Raw genomic sequence first — 12,634 nt, forward strand, 5'->3', positions numbered from 1 at the left:
TTCTAAACCTTTCCTATCCTGTTCTCATCCTGTCCAAATGTCCTTTAAATGTTGTGATTGTATGCACCTCTACCACTTCCCCTGGCAACTCGTTCCATATATGAATACGTTATCCCTCAGGTCCTTTTTAAATCATTCACTCTCACCTTAAATTTATGACTTCTATTTTTTTCTTGCTCTTCCTGTCAATTCTTCTTTGTTCTTTGCTGTTGACACAGGTTGTTTGCATATTATGCTCTGTTTATTTTCCAATCAGGAGAATTCATCTTTTGAAGGTTTTTGAAGGTGTTTATATCTCCTTCAACTGAGAACTTGCAGACAAAGTGAAGTGGAACATAACTCGTTGTTACTGGAGTTTTCTAGTACCTCTAAACAAAATATAAAGATATATAGAGAGATTTTGGGAGGCTTTCTCTTTGCAAGTTAAGTGGTTCTCTGCAACATTGGCTCCACCGAGGCTATGGTCACCTAGGGAGGAGCTAATTAGAATGTTCTTGCCAAATAATTTTCCTCTAGTTCAGAATCCATCAGCTTTGTGGTGTCTGCTTGTACTTGCATGGTTCCAGGCCAAACACAACATTCTACACGATTCACAATGTGCTCCAGTAAACATGATTTTTAAAACTGCAATCAACTTTTTTCACAGTCAGTATGGTTTAAAGAGTATTGACCACTTTTAGATCACAGTCCAAAAATAAAGAATATCAAAAGATGTGCTTCTTACAATTTCATACATCGGACACCTATGGCTTCAAAGTCAGACTGCCAGGTAGGAACAAATGAGGGTCAGAGTATCTGAATTCATTTGACGTGTAACACTTGGAGTCAGAAGACATAGAAAATTTCCGTCACATCGATCTGGACTAAGCATGAGCTAATATTTCTGAAGAAAAAGCTGGCAATCAACTCACTGCATTGTGACTGACTGTTTCTCTCTTAAGGATAATCACAAAAGCACACAATCTGGTCATTATTACAGCAATAATGTGCATTAATATAATAATAATATAAAACATGTATGGGAGTGCTATCACACACAGTTTGAGATGTTAAGACAACTGGTTAGAAAGCTGATCCAAAAAGTATGTGTTGAAGGCTGAGAGATTGATGAAGGAAATCTGAGGGTTTTAGAACCTTTTGGCATCTGAATTGTGTGCATTGGTAGTCATCTTCTGCACTTCCACAAACTCTAGCGCCTATAGATTGGACTGTAGTATATGGAGCCCCGTTATTGAAAAAGGGAGAGAGAGAGAAAGAAAGCAGAGAATTACAGACCAGTTAGCTTAATATCAGTAGTAAAATAAAATGTTAAAGTCTATTATGATAGAAGTGATAACAGAACAACGAGCATTAGTGGGATTGGACAAATTCAACATGGATTTATACAGGGCAAATCATGCTGAATAAATCTACTGGAGTTTTTTGAGTATGTAACTGGGAATAAATAAGGGGGAACCAGTGGATTTGGAATTTCAGAAGGCTTTTCATAAGGTCTTTCATAAGAGGTTAACAGTAAAGTTAATCATATAGGAGAGGGGCAATTCATCAGCATGGATTGTGAATTGGTTAATAGATAGGAAACAGAAAGAATAAATGGGTCTTTTTCTGAGTGGCAAACAAAGATCAGTTCTTGGGCTCCAGCTGTTCATTGTATATAAATGACCTGGATGAGGCAACAAAATACAAAATTTCAGATTTACGAAAAAAAACAAACTGGCTGGTTTTTGGAGTTGTGAGGAAGATGCAAGAAGGCTTTAAGGTGGTTTAGACAAGTTGAGTAAGTGGGTAAATGAATGGCAGATGCAGTACTTAAGTGTGAAAACAGAAAACTATTATTTAAAGGGTGATATATTGTGAAGTGTGGATGTACAAAGGGAGCTTGAAGTAGATCAGTGAACATGGGTGACAGGTGAACTTGGTATAAGCTACGACACAGCACAGGTTTGAGTGGGCTTATGTTTGTTGACGATAGAGAATGTGAAGATGGGTATTAATCTCATTAACTATTTAAGCTGTGCACGAATTGACTAATCAAATGCCAACTCTACAAAAGTGACAGCAATTCAAAAGTAAACTTCTCACTCTCCTAGCTGTGTGCGGTTTGTCTCCTGTTAAACTCTTATCCATATAATCGTAGCCAAAGGATCACTTACAATAACTTTTCTTCCTGTTATCATACCATTACCTTTGCTGATTTTCAAGGATCTGGTACTACTGCTCTGTGATATGCTCCAAAAACAGAGATTTATTTTCATGTGTGCCGAAAATAGCTAGCTTGACCTCACCATTACCTCTCTGAAAAACTCCATTGTTGATAAATGATCAGATTATTGTTAAGCACCTGGCATTAAATATTTTCATTGGTTAGATGTGGGGAAGACCAAAGTAGTCATCTTTGATACTTTGCTGACAAATCCATTCAATATCAACCAACTCTATCACTTTGCCTGGTAACTGTCTGAAGCTGGGTCAGATGATTTGCTGTTGTCATATGTGATCCCAAAATAAGCTTCCGATCATATCTGCGCTGTCTTTTAAGACTAATAGTATCCACCTTCCAAGCATCAACCTGACTCTGCCCAAGTTCAGCTTAACAACAAAACCCTCATCCATGTCTCTGGCTGTTACCACTATTTCACCATCTCCCATCCAACTGCTCACAATCTTTCCTTCGCAAAGTGGAGGTCATCCAAACTCTCCTGTCCATGTCATTATTCGCACTAAGTCTCGCGCTCTTGTGCTTGCTGACCTACGTTGGTTCCCATTGGACAGGTAAAGAATAATTTGAATTAAATTAATTGTGTATTTGAAATAACTAAATTTTCAGGTACAAATTGTGTAACCTGACTGAAGAGGGTTAAGGTTTACAAAGTAAAATGATTCGATACGAAGCAGGTACTTCGTATCAAGTTATTTGCTTCTTACGACATTGGGCCATTGGAATTGCTACACTCTGGTTGAGTAGTCAAGTCTGTGTTCAGCATCTTGCTACTGAATGCTGCAGAAACAGAGACTGCTATCGCTGAGTGTTCTTAGCTCCATTACTGAATTTCTCAGAAAAATTGAATAGGATTAGTGGAAATGCCTTATCCTTATTTATTAACCACAGAAGTTGCAATAAAACTAACCTTTTACAGCAAAAAAATCAGTGTGTTGATTTTAATATTCTTGTTCTCAAATCCCTTCATAATCTGACTGCTCCCTAATTTTATGATCTTATACTGTTCCATGGTATATCTGCATCTCTTCAATTCTCATCTCTTGAGAATCCTGGGCTTTAATTGTTCCATCATTGTTGCCCGTGCCTTCAGCACTCTGGACCTCACATACTGTACAGCCAGCAGAGCTTGCCTGGTCTGGTCTGTTATCTTGCATGTCTGATAGAAATAGTAGAGGAAGTTGTGTACATCTGATTGCATTTATCTTACTTGATGTGGCAACGCTTGTATTTGAAAATTGAGAACATAGTCAATAAACATTCTTGAGTTCTCTGTATTAAACCAGGAACAGAAGCTTAATGTGGAAGGGTCATGATGCATGTTCCTTTGATGCATTCTTCTCAATTCTTTTCGTGCTACCTTAATCAGCACTGAGAGCCATACATAGCTGTAGAGAGACAGAAAGGAACAGGATGTATAAGATTCTTCTTAAACACCTGATTATAAAGTATTCAAATTTATTCTGGTCCGAATTAAAGCTGCTTGAGTATTGGTCAACAAATGCACGGAGTCTTTCAGCAAGGCTTGAGCTTTTGATGAGAAAGTGAGGTCTGCAGATGCTGGAGATCAGAGCTGGAAATGTGTTGCTGGAAAAGCGCAGCAGGTCAGGCAGCATCCAGGGAACAGGAGAATCGACGTTTCGGGCATAAGCCCTTCTTCCTGAAGAAGGGCTTATGCCCGAAACGTCGATTCTCCTGTTCCCTGGATGCTGCCTGACCTGCTGCGCTTTTCCAGCAACACATTTCCAGCTTTGAGCTTTTGATGCCCTGAAAGCATCTGATTCTACAATAATGTGGAGGTGCCAGTGTTGGACTGAGTTGGACAATGTTAAAAATCACACAACACCAAGTTATAGGAGAAAGTGAGGACTGCAGATGCTGGAGATTAGAGTTAAAAAGTGCAACGCTGGAAAAGCACAGCAGGTCAGGCAACATCTGAGGAGTAGGAGAGTCAATATTTTGAGTGTTAGCTACCTGATGAAGAAGCAGTGCTCTGAAATCTAGTACTTACAGACAAACCTGTTGGACTATAATCTGGTGTTGTGTGATTGTACAATAACGGTTTTGTAGGAAATGCACTTACAGTAGCTGTGGGGCCTACCATTCAAGTAGATAAGACATGAAAGGGCATGACACTTACAATGTATTACTGTTATCTTAACATGTATCTATGCAAGTTAAACCTGTAAATGTTGGCAATAGACTACTGCTGATACAAGTTAAAGCATCCTTATTTTAAGTCTTATTTTATGCTGATTGCAGTGATCAAGTATGATTTCCATGGGCCAGGCTCAGCTCCTGGAGAAGGATAGTCAATGGCTAAAGGTTACAATTAATTTTCTAGAGTTTGAACTTAAAAGGTGGATCCAAGTAAGCATGCAGTGCCCAAATTAACTAAACTCACTCAGGCAAATGTAAAGCATGACAGAGGCCAGGGTAGCATGTAATGACTGGTCACTGATTCAAGGACAGGTGTTTGCCTCAGGGGAACTCCCACAATGTAACTTAGGGAGCGATGATTTGGTGGAACATTAAATTATTAAGTGTTTTCAGCCACATTGTCCCTGTGCTTTTAACACTGACTGGGTTTGAGCCACCTAACATTCCTTGAGGAGATTTCTCTTCCAAGAGCTATAGTTATACAGAGCATTAAGTTAAAATAATAGATAACGTTAGCTTCTGATTGACAACCTTGATCTTTTTAATTAAGAAAAACTGTTACCCCTTTATCATCGCAGTGGGACATTCTCTTTGTTTAACTTACTGACTTAATTGTATATTTCCATCACCCTGTGGGGAGTGTGGTGGATGTTAAAGGCACAGTGTGAAAGAAAGTTAATGGTCTGGAATTTGTGTTTGTGATGATGAAGAACTGTCAGTACTCACATTCATTACTGTGTAAAACTGGCAGCAACTTCTGGTGCTGCACATGTGTTGTTAAGTGAAGAAATCTGGAAGTGCTACCACTGATATCCTACTCCTCCACATAGTATACTTTTAGGAAGTCTTTGTGCAGATGCAATCAACACAGAATTACTAACATGAATTTTGTCTCTTTATGTACTATACTCATTGAAAAAGCTGATACTCACTGATAAAAACACTGCATCTTGATTAATGTAGTCTGACTGAATTTTTAATGGTGTTCTAAGTTATCTGTACTGTCAAACAATCACTTCAGCTCTGAAAACTAATTTGGAAGGGTGGACTGCCATTTCCTCTATTCCATGAGAAAAATTAAAGAATTTTAAAAAGTAAGTTTGTTTATGAATATCATCTTCTTGGTTGCACGTTTCTGACAATTTTTTAAAAATTTGTTGTATTGTGAGGCTGTACATGTATATTTTTGAAAATACGATTTTTAAGAATTTTAACTGATTGAAATAGTTGCACATTTAACAGAGACAAGACAACCAACTAAAAATGTAAACTGCTTCAAGGTAAATGTGACAGAATGAGAAAAAAAGTCTTCAGATTTATAAGGGAGACTTCTTAAAAGCCAGATCAACCTTAAAACTGAGGACTATTTCAGGAAGACATTAACAAATGCACAGTACTGGATATTGGCACTAGTGACAGACCTATCAAAAGAGAGTTTGTTGGAAATACTTACTGGAACCAAAATTTTGAGAGAGGTTTCAAGAGCTTCTAGAGATTACTGAAAGGATTCTGCAGTCTGTCTTTCTCACTCTACCTCTTTCACTCTCTGAGAAAAAAACTGGCCTAGTTCCTGTGGAAACAAGCACACACAAGAGGTGCCACAGAGCAAAGATCTTTAACAGTAATTGCAACATTTACCATGCCAACTGTACCAATGAATCCTGAGTCTCAGTTTGAATGTTCTGCCTCGAAAATGACCAAGGGATGCAAAACTGATCTTTTTGACTTCCTTTGTCCTGGATGGTATCTCCTTTTAACTTTGCACATGCGTGAATGGGTGGTGGATGGAGCCAAGTAAGTGCATGAAGTTCATAAGATGGATATCATATCTATTATTCTACACAGGGCTAGTTGGTAATAAAATTGCTCTTTCTTTCACTCCAAAAACTTTCCAATTGTGTCCTTCATGCTTTCGTTAAAAATAGTTAACTATACTTTAATTGGAGAAAGGAATGGCCTCTATAAAAGACTTAAACCTTTGTTGTGGCAACTGGTGAGGTTGAAAAGGAGGGAACCAGTTCACCCGTTTTCATCTGGGAGTAAGAGTTCTGGAAATGTGAGTTATGTAGACCAAGCTGTATTAATTGTCTATCACTGAGAGTGGGGATCGAAGTATGGTGCCTGAACTTGTGACATGTATAGGTTTTCTTTTGATTAATTGGATCTGAACTGGCATTGTTTTGGTGTCAGGCTCCCTGCTTTTTAAGAAATGCTCTGCAAGGATGGAAGATGTTGGTTTAAAAACCAAGAAAAAATGCTGTCTTTTTGTCTAGGTTCCTTTTCGTCCTAAACATTTGTGTTTACTTTTTTAAATGTTAAAAAATCACACAACTCCAGGTTATAGTCCAGTTTATTTGGAAGCACTAGCTTTCGGAGTGCTGCCTCTTCATCAGGTGTTGTGTGATCTTTAACTTTGTCCACCCCAGTCCAACAAAGGCTCCTCCACATCATGACTTTTTAAAGAACAAGACAAGGCCCAGAAGAATGTAGCTGTCCTGCCTGACATCTGCCCACACAACACTGATTAAAGAGGTTATATCTGGTTCTGAGTGAAGCCAAATATTCCACTGAGGTGCAAAGGCGCTTCTGAGCAAGGTGGCCACAGATGGAAGGCTGCAGCTGTTGATGTATGTTTATCTGAACTTACTTAATACATTTGCATTTTAGCAAGATTTTTATTATGTTTACACATTCATTAGTCCTTGATTTGAAAGTAAGATAAGAGATTGTTTCTCAGTGGTGCTATCTTATTGGTGACAAGAGCACATGGCACTTACGTAGTAATTTTGTTAGGTTCCCAAGGCACTTCACACAAGCATTGTTTAGCAAGATTAGAACACACTTGCCAGTGCTGGAGAGATTAAATGTGTTGCAACTCGAATTAGAGGGGCAGGTACCTCAGAGGGTTGTAGAGGAGGAGATTGTAAAGATAGAACAGTCAAGGATCCTGGGTACTCAGAGAGAACCTGATTAAAACCCATTTCCAGGATGATTGATCTCGGTTTGGGCTTCCTCTTATTGTTTAAGATTCAGTTGGCAATCTGGCAAACAGCCTATGTCTAGTGCACAGCACATATGGACCTTATTATTTTGTATTTCTTGATTTTTCTGTTGGTGAATAAATGTCTAGTTATCCATCTGATTGTAAACTTGATGTCTTCAGGTGATCCCACTTTTAAGTATCTGCACAATACTTGTCCTACTGATTGTTGGGGAAAAAGCAACTGTCAATTAGAGGGTGAACTAATATCACATGATGCTAACATAGCTGTTAAGACTGCCATCAGGATATCGTATTTGATTGTTGTGCATTGAATTCTCCCATGATAGCCAGCAGGTTGAGAGGCATACAGTGGAATCTATTTCTGACTCTTCCATCATCAGTAACCTTTCAATGTTTCAGAGTGCATGTTGACTGAAAAGTTGTCTTGAAATGATTGAACATCCCAAAGGACAGCAGTGAACCAGTGAGATGTCATGTTTTGTGCAATTTTTATCAGCAGACCACTGTGCTATGAGAGAAAATGGGCATGTGAACTGTCCAATGTACATCTCCCCAACTTTGAATGGCAACTGGCTCATTTGAAAAGTTGACAGAATGAACCTTTCCCTACAGAGATATGTGGACTTGTCATGGATTCTATACTTGAACCCACAAAGTGGGTGTAAATGTGGAATAATTTGTGCAGGTCAGGCCCTAGTACAATCTCTGCACATTGTCTTTAGCCTCAGTGCTTCCCTCACCAAAGTGCATTACCTTGGCTGCAGGCCTGAACGTCATGGTTAGCCTGGGGCAATATGCAGTCAAAGAGTTGGTTCTTTATGAGAGATGAGCAATGCTTGGCCATTCCAATTTCTTTCATCCTTGGGCTGTCCGAAGAAGCTGCTCATCTCTTCTATGAGTGCTACTTTACCAGTTCAATAGCAAAAGTAACACTGAAACAGACATCTTAAGAGTTCAAGTGAGGATATATTTACAAATGTGCCAAGTTACTTCCAATTATGGGTTACTTGTTTCACCGCTGCTGTCAGTGTATTTCTTTCTCTTACTGTGTTCAAGTGCAAACTCAACTTCTGAAGCTCCAGTGAGAGACTCTGCTCTGTTATTTGTTTGGGAAACTTAAGCAATCATCCCTAGGGCTGATTGGATCTATAAGGCCTGGGCCTGTCTAGTTGTAGGCTTACCATTCTCATCTCAGACTTCTGCAAGCTTTGGGATCACAGGCATAGGAAGGTGGAAGGGCTGGACATCTCTGGAGTGTCTTAAGAAGAAGCTTCTGAGGTTCCTGTATTTGGCTGCTCTTCCCTGTGGGTGTCTGCTTACACTGTCCTGAAAGGAAAAAGTACCTGGAATGAAAGAGAGAGCCCTCTTTTTCCTTTCCACTTTGACCTTGATGCTAACGTTTTTGGCTGGAATGATGGAATGCCGGTTTGTACATTTTTCTGGCAGACGCTAAATGTGCTGGACCTGGCTGTCTATGGAAGTAGCCAGACACATTTATTCCATAGTCAGAATGGTACCAACAACACTAACTTCTCCATCCATTGATGCAGTTTACTGAATGCCTTTGACAATTGTGATTACTGTTCCTGAGGCTGTCTATGCATTTTGCTTAAGCCATTAATGGTCAAGTCCATGGGATTGCCTTCTGATTGGGGCTGAACTGACACCTAGTCTCTGTCAGTCCTCTGTATGTCAAATACATGGGTGTTTCTTCCTCACCCAGATTTGAAGATCTGTGTTATGATCGTAGCTGCTGCTACTGAGCAAGTTAGATTCTAGAATGAAATCTAGTTTGATGGATCATATTTTGTTTTTACTAACTTAAAGTAATGATCTTTCACTGAACGTAAACACAAGGCTGCAGAGTTTGTTTGAACCATTAGACTGAAATTTATTACACAGGAGAAATAAAAATAAAATAGAACAAACTAAGCCATATAAATATAGGGTCACTGGAGCTGAAGTGTTAACTTTGATTTCTCTTCGCAAATGCTACTGGACCTTCGGTGCTTTTCCAGCAACTACTGTTTTTCTTTCTGATTTACAGCATCCGCAGTTCTTTTAGTTTTATATAAATATTACACCAGTTTCAATGATTTAAAAACACACGGCAAAACAAAATCCTATCTACTCCACAATGCCATCAATTTATGGTGATCAAAATCTAGAGAAATTTTACTTCCTAGTCAACTGCTGAAGTTAAGATTTAACTTAACTGCTTCTTCTCAATTCCTGGACTATGAGCAATTTTTGAAAGTAAATAATTTGACACTTGTTGCCTGTGCCTATTACACAGCTCCTTGCTCAAGCAGTAGTTGAAGTTGTTTTTGCAGATGAATTAGAGCCAAGAGTAAATACAGATTGTGATTCAGCTGGCAACAAGTAGTTGATTGATCTGGCTGAGTGACCAGTTATTGACGACAAATTCTCTCTACCTGCCAACTGGTTCTTCAGTAGCTGAACAGCTTGGGGCTGTGAACAAGATGGTAAAAAGCTGTTGGATCCCTAACAACATAAGCATTCTCTCTGTTCTCTGCAGTAAAAGCCATTTAATCCTAAAAAAAACAGTTTACGTTTCCTTTAGCAGTTGCTGTAAGCTGCAACTTCTAACTAAAAAGTCAAAAACCATTTATAGCTTGTGAACCAGCCACCTTGTGCCCAGTGACAGCATCTAGAGAGGAAAACTCAAGGAGTAACCTTCTGCTTAGCACAAGAATTATCTTAGCAGATTCTGTGACTAAGAACCACTGAACTGCTTTCCCAGTTTTCCCCTTGTATGTAACACCCATGTTATTTTCTCCCATCATAAGAATCTGATCTTTTTGTGGACTCAGCTCCACTTACCGCCCCCTCACCGTATCCCTTAATTCTTGTATTGTTCAAAAAGAATCTATCTCAGCTTTAAAAATGTTTACTGAAGTAGCATCAACTACTTCACTGGGCAAGGAATTAAATAGATTTACAACCCTCTGATTGAAGAAGTTCCTTCTCAATTCAATCCTAAATCAGCTCCCCCTAATTTTGAGGCTATGCCCTCTTGTCCTAATTTCACCTGCCTGTGGAAACATCCTCTTCATCTATTCCCTTCATAATTTTTTTATGTTTCTATAAGATCTCTCCTCATTCTTCTAAATTCCAATGAATATAATCCCAGTCTACTTAGTCTTTCCTCATAAACCAACCGGCTCAATTCTGGAATTAAACTAGTGAACCTCTCCTGCACCCTCTCTAGTGTTAGTACATCCTTTCTCAAGTAAAGAGAGCAAAACTGCATGCAGTACTCCAGGTGTAGCCTCACCAGCACCCTGTACAGCTGCAACATAATCTCCTTGCTTTTAAACTCAATCCCTTTAGCGATGAAGGACACAATTACATTTGCCTTCCTAATTACCTGTGCACCTGCAGACCAACCCTCTGTGATTCATGCACAAGGACACCCAGGTCCCTCTGCATAGCAGCATGCTGCAACTTTTTACCATTCAAATAATAATCCTTTTTACTGTTATTCCTACCAATGTGGATATGTGGATGATTTCACATTTATTAACATTTATTCCATCTGCCAGACCTTTGCCCACTCACTTATAGTATCTGTGTTCCTCTGCAAAGTTTCACAGTCCTCTGCACTTTTTCTCTGCCACTCATCCTAGTGTCATCTGCAAACTTTGACAAAATACATGTGATCAAGATTAGAGTGGTGCTGGAAAAGCACAGCAAGTCAGGCAGCATCCGAGGGGCATCAGGAATTCCTGATGAATGGCTTTTGCCCGAAACGTCGATTTTCCTGCTCCTCGGATGTTGCCTGACCTGCAGTGCTTTTCCAGTACCACTCTAATCTTGACTCTAACCTCCAGCATCTGGAGTACCCACTTCCACACTACATGTGGTCCCCAACTCTAAATTATCTATATAAATTGTGAATAATTGTGGTCCCAACACTGATCCCTGAGGCAAACAACTAGTTACTGATTGCCAACCAGAATAGCATGCATTTATCCCCATTCTTTGCTTCCTGTTAGTCAACTGATCCTATATCCATGCTAATACTTTACCTGTAATGCCATGCATCTTTATCCTATGCAGCAGCGTTTTGTGCAGCACCTTGTCGAAGGCCTTTTGGAAATCTAGGTACACCACATCCATTGGGTCTCCGTTGTCCACCTTGCTTGTAATATCTTCATATAATTCCAAAAGATTTGTTAAGGAGGACTTGCCTTTCATGAATCCATGCTGCATCTACCCAATGGGACAATTTCTATCTTGATGTCTTGCTATTTCTTCCTTGATAATAGACTCAAGCATCTTACCCACTATAGAGGTTAAGCTAACCAGTCTATAATTCCCCATCTTCTGTCCACCCCCCTTTCTAAACAGTGGTGTTACATTTGTTGCTGCCTCAGAGTCCAGCGAATTTTGGAAAATTACCACAAGTGCACTTGCTATTTCTCCTGCCATCTCTTTTAGTACCCTGGGATGCTCCATCAGAGCCAGGAGACTTGTCTATCCTTAGCTCCATTAGGTTGCCCAACAACACCTCTTCCATAATAATGATTGTTTCCAGGTCCTCACCTACCTTCGTCTCTTTGTCAATTTCTGACGTATTATTAGTGACCTCCAATGTGAAGACCGATACACAATACCCCGGCCATTTCATCTATCCCATAACTAACTGCCCCATCTCATCCTATAAAGGGCCAATGTCTACTTTAGCCACTCGTTCTCATTTTATATATTTACAGAAACATTTGCTATCTGTCTTTATATTCTGTTAGTTTTTTTCTCATGTTCAACTTTTCTTTATAGCTCTTTTTGTGGCTTTCTACTGACCTTTCAAGTTTTCCTAATCTTCTAGTTTCCTGCTGTTCTTGGCCATTTTGTATGCCTTCTCTTTCAATTTGATAGCCTCCCTTATTTCCTTAGACACACACGTGGCAGATTACCCCTTTTCTTACAGTCCTTCCTTTTCACTGGAATATACTTTTGGTAAGAGCTTTGAAAAATTGCTTTGAAAGTCCTCCATTGCTCACTAACTGTTCCACCATAAAATCTTTTGTTTCCAAATCCTCCCTCATTCTTTTGTAGTCTCCCTTGTTTAAGCGCAGGACCCTGGTAATTGGGTTTTATCTTCACATTCTCTGTCTGTATTCTAACTTCAACCATACTGTGATCACTCTTTCCAAGAGGATCCCTAACTATGAGGTCATTAATTATTCTTGTCTCATTACACAGGACCAAATCTAGGATAGCTTGCT

The 12,634-nt window shown here is 39.3% G+C and overlaps 1 protein-coding gene across 9 annotated transcripts in view; it reads left to right on the top strand.

The window, feature by feature from the left end:
• The window catches only part of bbs9 (Bardet-Biedl syndrome 9), a 533,593-nt gene that overhangs the window by 217,602 nt on the left and 303,357 nt on the right, over positions 1 to 12,634 (top strand). The gene's annotated exons all lie outside the window — the stretch shown is intronic.

Source organism: Chiloscyllium plagiosum, unplaced genomic scaffold, assembly GCF_037043375.1.
Source record: "Chiloscyllium plagiosum isolate Xiang-an unplaced genomic scaffold, Cpla_swu_hap1 HiC_scaffold_4, whole genome shotgun sequence".
Lineage (NCBI taxonomy): Eukaryota > Metazoa > Chordata > Chondrichthyes > Orectolobiformes > Hemiscylliidae > Chiloscyllium > Chiloscyllium plagiosum.